The sequence below is a fragment of the Peromyscus leucopus genome, chromosome 3 (genome assembly GCF_004664715.2).
Source record: "Peromyscus leucopus breed LL Stock chromosome 3, UCI_PerLeu_2.1, whole genome shotgun sequence".
Taxonomy (NCBI): domain Eukaryota; kingdom Metazoa; phylum Chordata; class Mammalia; order Rodentia; family Cricetidae; genus Peromyscus; species Peromyscus leucopus.
Window position 1 is genome coordinate 68598878 of NC_051065.1, and position 12457 is coordinate 68611334.

The 12457-nt window shown below is 47.5% G+C and overlaps 2 protein-coding genes across 6 annotated transcripts in view; one reads left to right on the forward strand and one right to left on the reverse strand.

Annotated features, from left to right (window-relative positions):
• Window positions 1-9798, reverse strand: part of Osbpl3 (oxysterol binding protein like 3) — a 185966-nt gene extending 176168 nt beyond the window's left edge. Inside the window, 1 exon segment of the mRNA XM_028892641.2 lies at window positions 9428-9798. The gene's annotated coding sequence lies outside the window, so the exon portion shown is untranslated.
• The window catches only part of LOC119086172 (MAGUK p55 subfamily member 6-like), a 563311-nt gene that overhangs the window by 400472 nt on the left and 150382 nt on the right, over window positions 1-12457 (forward strand). The window lies entirely within an intron of this gene.

Consider the following 12457-nt stretch of genomic DNA (forward strand, 5'->3'; position numbering starts at 1 on the left):
CTTCTTTGGCAGCATGGATCCTTCCCTAGTGACTCCCAAAGGAAACAAAGCTGTTATGTCTACATAGATAAGAAATGAGCTTAAAATGTTCTGAACCTGTGAGAACAAAACCAAGTAGGCTTCCTCATTAGACTTTCAAGCCTTCAAATAGCCTACGTCACTCATCTTCATCGCCAGCATGGTTGGATTTGGAGTCCCTTAGGAGACACATTTCTGACTGTGTCTATCAGGCATTTCTAGAGAGGTTTGACTGAGAAGGGAAAGACCTACCCTAAATGTGAGCAACACCATCTAATGGGCTGAGGTCCAGGACTAAAGAAAAAGGAGAAAGTGAGCTGAGCACCAGCATCTATCTATCTCTGCCTCCTGACTGTGGATACAACATGGCCAGCATGCTCCCACCACCAGGCCTTCCCCAGGGTGATGGACTATATCCCTTAAACCGCCAGCCAAAAATCAACCCTTTCTACCTGAACTTGCCTCTGGTCAGGCACTTTGTCACAGTGATGAGAACCGTAACTAGCACATACCCCTACCTCATCTCAGATCCTGGACTCAGGAGCAACACTTGACTGAGAGCCAGCAACTTATGTGAAGCTACTGTGAGGGCCATATCCGTCCCCAGGTTGTTAGACCTGTTCAGATTCAGTTTGAAAGATAACAGAAACTCAACTTTGGACTCCCTCCCCATTAGCAAATAAACAAATCTGTGTATAGCATCAGAGAGAGAAATCCAAACCCTTCTCCCAGTTCCATGTGGCCTCCTGCAACCTGAAAGACACAAAAGGGCAGGACTCCGCACATCGCCTTCTCCCAGGAGGATCCCCCCAGCACAGTCTCTTTTCTCTTCCCCAGGGTTCAGATCTTTGCGGCCTGGATCATGACCCACAGGAAAATAGAACTTTTCTCCCCAGGGTCCCAATTAAAATCCAGACTCTTTCCCTTTGAGCCACATATCACCATGGTAATTAATGAATTCTCCGTTTAATGTCTACCTCCTCTTCTAAACTGTAAAGTCCTAGAGGTAGCTTCTACTGCTAGTTCCCTACCACATCCTGTTTCCAGTGTGGTGTCTGGTACTGGGAATGAGACTGACAAATGCTTATGAACTGAATGAACATAAAATCTTACTTCATGCTTTAACTGTAGAGAGGCATTTACTTCGAGTTTATTGATACTGGTGAATTAGAATTACATAGATCATTGAGTTTTTGCCTCTAAGCATCGCAGCTCATGAGGCAGAAGGAATGTTTGTTTTAGAAGACCTAAATTTTAATTTAAATGTCTTATGAACATTAGAATATTTGACAGAAACACAGGACACAGGATTGGAAATCTTTACTACATCATGCTTAACACATGAGTGGAAAAATGTTCTGCTGAGGAAGGTCTTTGGCCTGCACAACATTGCAAAAACTAGTTTCAGCATTTTAACAACAACAACAACAAAAAGAGGAAATAAAATAACAACCCACAGATACGGAGAGCCTGTGATCCTCCTGGCTCCTCATAAGGATGATTTTCCCATTCAGGGCCACTCTCAGCAAGCGGATGACTCCTCTAGGGTTATTTACCGGCCCACACCTCCTCCAAGAACTGAATACATTACCCCCTCTCTCATTCCATGAGTAAACAGCCATCTAGACAGTGACAGCTTTCATCTAAATAAATTTCGTAGGAAAGAAACCAAGTTCTCAGCTTTATATCTGCACATTATTATCCTTTAACATCATATTCTGCTCATGCTCAGTAGAGGCCATTAGAAAGCAGGTCTGGGAAGCATCATCTCAGGAGTATAAATAATGTGATCAAAAACTATGACGTCACCAATTGTGTTCTTATGATCTTCCAAAACAAAGAAAATAGTTCATTAGCTTTGAAAGAATCTGGTAAATAGCCAAAGAAGCAATTCTAGCCTCTCAGGCTGCTAATCCAGGCATTCTAAAAGAATTTTCAAATTTTTGCATGGGAGTAGAAGACCATACTGCCTCCTGGAGGCCTCTGCAAAGCACCTGGAAATGAATTTGTATTCCCGGAACTTTCCACATATGAGGGATTTTTAGAAAAATATTCCGCTCTATGCTTTCTAAAACTTCAAATGTCTTTGGCTTTTCTTAACATATTATTATATTAATACGTGTGTTCAAACATAAAACTGCATAGCTGCAGCATCCAAGAGACTATATATATATATATATAGTGGGAGCCCTATACATAATTTTAACTTAAGTCATCAATTAAAAAGAATAAAAAGAAATAGATGAGATTACTTTTGAATCTATATCTTAATATGCTTGGAATATTATCACTTCAACATGTAAGCGATACAAATGTTTCTGAGATATTTTTATTATTTATTTATTATTACATTCTTTCATACTCAGTCTTCAGAATTCAGTATTGTTTTACACAAAGAGCACATCTTGATAAAGAATAGCCAGAACCCAAGTGTCCAGTCGCCACAAATGACCAATGGCTGCCCAGTGGACAGGGCAGACACCAAGAACACCCCCAGAAGCACACCGCCCAGCTTCAGAAGCCATCCATCATTCACTGATCACCTCATTCTCTCTACACTTCCTCCCCACCCAAACGCTACAACACATAGTATTGCATCCATGTTCACATCTTCTTGACTAGCTCTCTCTTTTAACCATGGGTTTTTTGAGTTGGTGTCTAAATAATCTAGCTGAGGTTTTTAAGGACCCAAAGGTCCTGGGTTAGTTCCCCAGCACCACAGGAGGAAACCAAAATTCTTTGAGGAGCTCAACAGGACAGTTTCAGTAAAGTGCTTTATTATCCAGACGCTTTTACGCATCCATCTCAAGTCACACAGTGTAACATCAAGACACAAAGGACATTGCCACTGAGTTACTAGTGTGTGAGCAGAGCCCAGGGGAGTGTTCTAAAAACCCGCCGGCTCCTCTAACTGGCAAATAGGTAAGAAAACATGGTATGCACATATGACATGGTGGGGTTTATCTGTTTGAGAGAAGGTCTTCCTATGTAACCCTAGATGGCCCGGAACTTATCACAGAAATCAGCCTGCCTCTACCTCCTGTGCACTAGGATTAAAGGTGTTTTGCCTAACCTCAATATGGTATGTTTAAGCCGTGGGGGAAAAAAAAAAGGATGAAGTATTGACTCCTGCCACCCCAGGGATGAATCTTGAAAACAAAATCCTGGATGAAAGAAGTCAGAAACAAAAGGTTATCTTCCTTTACAGAATAGGTGAGTCCACACAGATATAAAATAGGGGAATGAATGGTCCTAAAATTAATTATGGTGATGGTTGCACAACTATGTGCATATACTAGGAGCCTTTACATTGTGTATTATGATGGATGAATTGATGATACATGAATTATGGTTGTATAATACATGATGTCTTAGTTAGGGTTTCTACTGCTGTGAAGAGACACCATAACCACAGCAACTCTTATAAAGGAAAACATTTAATTGGGGCTGGCTTACAGTTTCAGAGGCTCAGTCCATTATCATCATGGTGGGAAACATGGTGGCATGCAGACAGACATGGTGCTGGAGGAGCTGAGAGTTTTACATCTTGATTGGCAGGCAGCAGGAAGAGAGAGAAAAAGACTGGGCCTGGCTTGAGCTTCTGAAACCCCAAAACCCACCCCCAGAGACACACTTCCTCCTAACAAAGCCACAGCTACTCCAACAAGACCACACCTAACAGTGCCACTAGGAGCCTATGAGGGCTATTTTTATTCCAAAACCACCACACATGAATTATGCCTCCATAGCTGTTGTTTTAAAAAGCAGTGGCCAAATATGTTCCTTACATACACTGCATTTATACTATATTATCCAGATGTAACACCAAGTGACAAAACTGCTTAAAACACAACAACCATAAACTCCAGTCACCAGCTCTCCTCACTCCAAGGCACTTGATGCAGACACTCTCAGCAGAGAACTTTATTTTGGGATCCCAAAATCACTGTAACTGAAGCCACATGAGAAACGGTGCTTCAGGTCGAGATTCCAGACAGGTGACTACGACTCATACAACAGAACGGTAATGGCTGCGCAGCAGCTGCACGGGCACTGGGCATGATGAGACGAAGGCATGCATTCTCCGGCTCCGACCTGCAGGAGGCAGAGCAAGGCTTCCTGGAAGCTGTGCCAACACCCAAGTGGAACCCATGACTAAGCATGAGGAGGGGGAACACAGATGGGGAGGCATGACCGTGAAGACGAACACGAAAGATCCCTTTCCTGCTTCATGCCCTTGTGGTGAGGTGCTGTCACTCAGTACTTCAAGTGAGAACAGGTGAGCTATAAGGCTGGACAGGGGCTGGCCGTACCTGATTCTGAGAGGCCTCAGAAATCTTATTAAACTCTGAAATATTCATTGATAATAAAGTCCCACAAGAAGTTAGGATGAATTCCAGAACAGCTGTAAAATGTGTGTGTGCATGTGTGTGTGTGTGCGTGTACATGCGTAAGGAAGCCAGGAGATAACCTGGGATGTCATCCCTCAGGTGCTACCCACTCCTTTCTTGACAGGGTCTCTCACTTGGAGCTCAACGGGTAAGGGAGGCTAGCCAGCAAGTCTCCGGATCCAATTGTCTCCGCCTCCCCAGTTCGAGGACTACAAGCACCAGCCACAGCACCTAGTGTTCTGGGAATCAAACTGAGGGCCTCGTGGCTGCAACACAAGCATTTTGTCAAACGAGCCATCTCACAGACCCTGTAATAGGCTTTTAATGACAAGAGCATTAGCACAGACATGAGAAAACAATGTATATCACATCCATGGTACTTAATCTACAGTGTTTGTTATACAGAAGAATTTATGATTCCCTCTGTGGCCTTAAAAGGGGGAGCGCTGGAACAGGTGCTTCCCAGGGATTTCACTAGCTGTCCTGTCGCTTCAGCATAAACTTAGAAAGGCATTAAAGTATTGGGGATCAAACATTAGAAAATAGAGCTAGGCAGGATGGCCCGTAATCCCAGCACATAGCAAGAAGAGGTAAGAAAACAGTTCAGTTCAGTTCAGTTCTGGAGTCACATAACAACACCCTGTATTTAAAAAAACAAAAAGACACGTTCCAACTGTTTTTTTTTTTTTTTTAAACATAATGTAATGTAACCAAATATAATTGTCTAATATCTTTTTTTAAATGAGCATTTTCTATCCAGAGGACACTAGATCCTTATGTCAAGAGTAGCAACAGGAAGAATCCACTCACCTTGCCTTCAAGACATTTAAAATCTGGGAAAGGGGGCTGGGGAGATGGCTCGGATGGAAATGTTCTTGCTGTGCGAGCATGAAGTCGTGAGTTAGGATCCCCAGAACCCACAGCAATCTCAGCACTGAGTGAGACAGATATGTACATGCATGTGTACCTGCATGAACATACACAAGTACTCCACACATGCACACAACAAAAATAATATGAATCAAGTCTAAAGGGGGCAATACATTTAAATATAAAGAGTGGGCCAGAGAGCAAGGGGGTGGGCGGGCCAGGAGCTGTGAAAGGCACAGAGTGCAGAGGGAAAGGAATCAGCAGCATACTCAGTGATCAGAATGGGGTGCTCATTCACACTTCAAAATGAATGTTTTGACAAGGCTAGTCATGGCGGCCCATGCTTCGACCCCAGCACTCCTCAGCAGACAGAGGCAGGTGGATCACTGAGTTTGAAGCCAGCCTGGTCTACACAAAGAGTTCTAGGCCAGCCAGGGACACATAATTAGACCCTGTCTTGTTTTAGTTTTTGTTTTTTAAGTGCTCTGACAATTTGGGTTCACAGAGATTATGCTTCTGAAAGTAGTTTCTGAGCTGAGCCTTGAAAGATCTAGGTTCTTCCAGAGCGACGCAGTGAGAGGGTGCTGAAGGCAATAGGCATACATGGGCAAGACCAGACAGACGCTCTGGTGACGAGGTGCAGGTTACCAACACACAGGTTAGGAATGCCGACATGAAAGCCAAGGCTGAACGTACCGTCCCAAATTCTGAGTTTAGCCTAAGGAGTCTACATTAACTGGGAAAGGGAGCTGGGGTTTGACTCTTGGCTCCAACATTTATTAGGAGCAAACTGAACTGAGTGTTTCCTAGACTCACCTTGTCATTGAGGTATAACTCACCTGCTTTAATGGGCCTTTTAAGACCGAGAGAGGTGATGCATGGCCAGCATCATGACAGCACTCTCCGAATCTAAGTTCAAAGCTGGGCTATAACTAGTACTGTTCATAACTATAAAAGCCACCCAAGGACTTTTAACAGTACAATAATGACAGTTCTTAAAAGAATCTGCATTACTGCACATGGTAGACAGGAGAGAAGAAGGAAAATCCCTCATAAGCAATGTTAGAGCAGAGTGAAATCCCGGAACTAAGGCACTGCATGGGCAGAGCCCAAGAAAGATACGGAGACAAGGGTGGAGGGAGGCAGGAATGTGGTCTGAACAGTTGTAACTGAGAAGGCAAAACAGAAGTTTCTGGAGGAGTCCAGAAAGCTGATGAATAAGTAGATTTAGACAGAAGAGAAACTACAGGAAACTACAGCTCTCAATTATGAATGGGAAGCGCTTTCAGGACTCCCACAGTCTCTGAGGCCTTACACCACCCCCCACCACCACTTCCAGGGGCATTCTAATCCAGCCCTCCCTGGAGCTTGAAATGGAAATGTCAATTAAGAAAAGGTAGTCCTGCCAAGAAGCTCATTATAAATTAAATGATGGGTTATCCAGACTCTCCTGCAGGGAGAAGCATCTTACTGCCCCACAACCGGCTGGAAGTGGAAGAAAGAGGGGATGGATACCTGTGTCCTTGCTCCGGCCCTCTTTGTTATTGGCCCTTTAGGTGGGCAACCACACCTTCAGTCTCATGCAAAGAGAGGTCTCTTTCTGAACCTCTCCACATCTTCAGTCTTATGCAAGGATGGAAAGAGCGAAACTGCCCTTATTTTAAGGAAAAGTCGCTGCAGAGCCTTCTGGGACAAGTGGTCTCTGCATCTGAGAAAAGAGGAACTACCCAAATTTCCATCGCTTTCCTACCAAGATGGAAAGCATCACTACTAAGAGCTCACTGACCACAGTGGGTAAAAGCAGTCTGGTTTCTTTTTGGATTTGGATAAAAGGATGATTTCCTTTCCTCCCCTATTAAAAGCCCCCGATTGGCCAGGCCCACAAACCATATACTCAACCACAAAAATCCATGGCAGCGAGAGCCTCCACCATTCAGAAACAGGATACCTGGTGTATTTGATCCGGCACCACAAAGCTTACAGCCCCGTCTCAGACAGCATTTGCACATTTTACCAGTGAGCTCCATCACTAGGTTAACGCTGATTAAACGGTGAGACAAGAGACATCAGAGCAGAGAGGAAGGGGCAAAGGGTTTAGAGTCAGAAAGATAATGAAGAGCTCTGGGAATTACTACTGACCCCAGGCAAATTCCAGCAGTTCCCTCGGGTGGTGAAGCCTGTCAAAACGGTGCAGATTAGGACATAACACTCCTGTGCACTCCCCTAGTATCTGGCCTACAGCTATTAGTCATTACTGAAAACAGATCTCAGGGATCAAACAGCACCTCTTTTAGCTGAACAACACGTCCATTGGCTGTAAAAGTGGAAATCATATTTTCATCGCTTAGAATTAACCCAGCACAAGGGAAAGAGAGGCTAGAATCATAGTACTGCCCAGACAATCTTGGGGCAACTGGTCAACCCACATGAGCCTTAATCTCCAATTCACTAAAACTGTCTAGCTTGGGTCAGGGAGATGGTTCAGTGAGCAAAAGGCAGTTGTTATCGAGCCTGATTACGGAGTTTGATCCCTGGACCCCACAGTGGAGAGAGAGAGAGAGAAAGAAAACTCACTATTAAAGTCCTCTAACCACCAACCTGTATGCACAAACACAGGTTTGTGAGCACACACACAAATAAATATAAAAAGGAGACTTTAAAAAAATCTAGCCAATCAAACTACTGTCGTGTTAATGATGCAATCTATACAAAGCACCCAGCCAACGCCTTGATGGTCAGTGGGTACTCATTAGCAGTAGCTATTGCTATTTATTCATTCTTCCCAATAAGAAAGGAAAGAGATGAAATAAATATTCGCATAACCATAGAGAAGTTTACATTTACTCATTCCATAAATGTGTATTGTGAACCTGCAGTGTGGTAGGCTAGGGTTTTGTTTTGGTTTTTGTTTGTTTGTTTTTGTTTTTTTTTCGAGACAGGGTTTCTCTGTGTGCCTTTGCACCTTTCCTGGAACTCACTTGGTAGCCCAGGCTGGCCTCGAACTCACAGAGATCCTCCTGCCTCTGCCTCCCGAGTGCTGGGATTAAAGACGTGCGCCACCACCGCAGGGCTTAGGCTGGGTTCTTAACACTGAGGCTAATGTGAGGAACCGGACCAAGCCTCCCTCCACATACCCAGGACTTGCATCCTAGCAGCAGGAGGCGGGCAGCTGGGGGAAAAGGTAGATCACTCCAGGCAGCTTTAAGCTCTGTGAAGAACCCCAAACAGGACAATGTGGAGTTGAAGGACAGGATGGACATTTGGCTTGGATGCGCACTGCAGTCTGCCTGGTGGTCTTTGTGGCCAAAAAGAGATCCTTTTTGTATGATACTTTGAGTGTGGGATGTGGATGGCCAAAACTCAGACCTATGCTTACTTGTCTCTGAAATTCATCTTTTGCAGCTACAACTGTAAGATACAGTACCCAAATGTCCTCTTCCAGTAATCAGAACCCTAGGGCACTGCGACATCCAGGGGGACTCAAATGCCCCAGCGCAGTTCCCAGACACAAGGTGACAGACAACTTTACATCCCTCTCAGCCGCAACAGTCAGGGAGCACGCGGCTGGTTCAGAAGTGTCTGAAGGACACAAGGCAATGCCACGGGTGACACCAGAGGCAGCAAACGCCCGCTGGGCTCCTGAAGCCCCAAGGGGAGGGTGTTCTTCGTCCCCAGGGCAGACACCGTAGAGCGTGACGACCTGGCTTGGGAGGCCAAAGAGCGGGACTCCTGCACCGCCCGGCCCTAGCTCGCGGTTGTGGAAAAGCCTCCCTCCTGGCCCAATTAAGCAGGTTTCCTGTGCCTCCCGCCCCGGCAAGACGCCAGACTGTGCCCGGGACAGCTCCTCCGCACGGCATCCTCCTGCACCAGCACTCAGGATCCCGCGCTCCGCTCCTTCTCCCGGTCCATTCCGGCCGGGCTGTCACTCAAGGGGCACAGCTCCAAGGTGAGCAGCATCAGGGTGCTTCCTCCCAGAAAACTGGCGCCGACACTGCGGGCGACCTCCGAATCTCAGGGCTGCCCGGTGAGCCGGGGCTTCCCAGGAGCAGCACAGACACACTCGGGACCCTAGACTGGCAGCGTGCCTGAACCTTCCCCGGGCCTCCACCACACCTCAACCCCAGCCCGGCGGGCGCCTTGCTGCTCACCTGAGCTTTCCGCAACTGAGGACACTGCTTGGTTCCCTGGTGCAGGCTTCAGACTGGGAAGGACGCAAACCCGGCTTCTCGGGTCCCTGCAAGGCTCAGCCGACGGCAGTTCCAACACCAGCCACAGGAGACTGGGGCGCCGAGCGCCACTCGCCGACAGATGGTGGGCGGAAGCCCGCGCTGCGCACCGGCTCTCCTGGCGCGGGGGTCCCTGGTCCTCTGCCACTGGCCGGCGTACGATCCCGCGACCAGTTCTCAGTACTTTGCCCAGAACTTTAGGGCGCGCGCCGCGGGGCGATTAGCTGAGACGCTGGAGCGAGGGGAGGGAGCTAAGGGGAGGAGCCTGAGTCCTCCCTGGGGGCGGAGCAACGTGGGAAGGGGGAGTGGGCGCAGCAGAGTGGCTCCCACTCCCACCAATCAGGAGTCATCCGGGGAAAGGCGGTGGGGCGCTGCACTTGGAAGCTGCAGGCGGATTCCGTGACGCCACCCAGGGTTCAGGGCGTGGAGAGGAGCGGAGGGTGGTGGTAGGTGTGGCTGGGCGGGGCAGGAGCTCCGGGCTTCTCAGAGCAGTGTGCGCTGGGTAGGCTCTCAGTAAATGTTTATTGAATGACTAGGAGGAAGGTAAGATCCGCGCGGGAGGAGCTGTTTTTAAGGAGATTCCAGGGGACTAAAGTAATCCAACAGAGGAGGATCACTAGACCACTGAAAAGCCTGAGGATAAATAAGGGCGAAATGTGTGGCGAGCCCAGGGGGTTTTAGGCACACGAGGTCGAGGAGAAGAATTGGTGTGGGAGACTAGCTTCAGACAGTCCCCGTTCTTACAGTCCCAGTTCAAGATCCAGGAAAGAAGATGCAATGTAGTTGGCGATTAAAACGCAGGAGCCTCGGGCTAGATGGCCAGACCCATCCGACTTCACGGCCCACTTGCTAGAATCCTAGCTTGGACGCCAGCCACTGATAATTAGAGGTCAATTTGCAGACCGCACATGAGTCTAGCGCCTCAGGTGGCGCAGTGGGCAGGGGATGATGAATGCCAGAAGCAGATGCGACCCTGCACCTGCGGTAAAGGCACACGAGGTTTCTGCCCTCTCAGAACCTACATTTTAGAAAGGAAGGAGACGATAAACCCAAGAGAGTATACACATATAATCAAGAAAACGTTGGTGAACTGTTAGCCCTGAGACAGGGCCACGCAGAACACTGGAAGGAATGAGTGATGAGAGCAGCCCAGGTCCCTTAGGGCCTCTAGGAGGAGGCTCTGAAACAGGCGCCCTAAGGGGGAAGGGCGCTGCCACTCTGAGTCTGAGGAAGAGCTTTCCCAGGCACTAGGAACTGCAGACGCCATGTATTTAACCTCTTTAAGATCCGCCTGGCCTGCCTCACCGAGCAGGGCAGTTTGGGTCTTTTGGCTCAGCTGCTGACACTCTAGGCGCACCAGAATGCCAAGTACTCGCGCCAGCCGCCACTGATGGCACTAGACATTGTCAGTCTGACCCCATATTAAGGTTTCTCAGGCGCCTTCCACAACTATATAAACTACGTTTCATTCACCACGCTTGGATATTCGCTCTCTGGAACAATCGCTGAGGCGGACTCTCTGGGGCTGTCTGCTTTAGCTCTGGCAGGTGGAGGGGTTGGGGGTGTAGAATGCTTGGTTAGGACCTCAGAATCCCTAGACGCTGTGAGCCTTAGCACTCAGGTTGGAGATTTCAGTAAGAATGACGCAGGTCTTCCTATACTACCCCAAGCCTGGCAGAGTGCCAGTTGAGGAGCAGGCCTGATAGTCGCAGGGACCGCTGGGAACCCAAGGCAAACTTGCCCACACCCAGCTCAGGCGCCGGAGCCTCTCACTTAACTTCTAGTGTCTTCCCCAAGACAGCCTCCCTTTCCCTTTTCCTCTCCCCACTTCCAAACCACCTTGTTGCATCCTGATCCGCTTTCCTATCAGAGACAAGCCTTTCATCCCAAAGGAATGTCTTCGCCGCAGGGGAATCCGACCTTTGGACTTGGCAAACGGTGGTTATCATCTCCAAAGTTCACACTGGAGATTGTACAATCATATATAACTAGATACATACACATTTATATTGTGTTGGGCCTGATTCACAGCTACCCCTAGTCCAATGAAGCTGTAGCCTGTACCAAATGGCCTGGTAGCCACAGGTTGAACAGACAGCTATGGTTTTACTGCTGTTCAAACTGGCATCCGGTCCCTGGCTTTTTCTTCTGTTTTCTCCAGGCTGCCTGTGTGTTCCGGTTGGTCCTGGAGGCAGTTAAGGAGACAGGGTGAGAGATTTGTTCATATTCAAACTGCCTTGCCTCCGAGAAAGAGGAATCTAAGTGAGTCTCTTCGGTTCCACTTCCTCTTCTAAATAAGCTTCCAGGCGCTCCCGCTCCTACAAATCAAGAGGGGAAAGATTAAAGTTGAAACCCACGCAGAGTTAATTATCTTGCAAAAGCTCGTTACTGTCCTAAAATTAGCTTTCTCCACAGTCTTATTTTAGCGCAATGATCTGAATGTACTAGAGAAAGATCAATGGTTGCATAGTAAGTTGCTAGAGCTCTTTTCTGTAAAGAGTTGAACAAATACTGTTGATCCTTGTAGACGCTCCACCACCGTGGGGGATTTTTCTACAGTTGGCTTAGTGCTTTTCTTTTTTCACATTTATCGATTTTGTGCAAGCATGCGTGTGTGTGTGTGTGTGTGTGTGTGTGTGTGTGTGTGTGTGTGTGTGTACATGTTTGCTGCTGCATAAATGTGGAGGTCAGAGAACAACTTGCAGGAGTTGGTGCTCACCTTCCACCGTGTGGGTCCTAGGAATCAAGCTCACTTTCAGTGCCAAGTGTCTTTTATCCCCCTGAGCCATCTCTCGCTGGTCTGGCTGAATGTTTTTAGCCTCTGAAACTCCTCATAGGCGAGCAGGTGCTTGCCTGGTTTTGCATGTTTTCATAGTAAAAAAGGCTGATCAGACTGGAGTGTAGGCAAGAACTACATGGGCTTCTAGAATCGGACCCCCAGCTTCTTGTCTT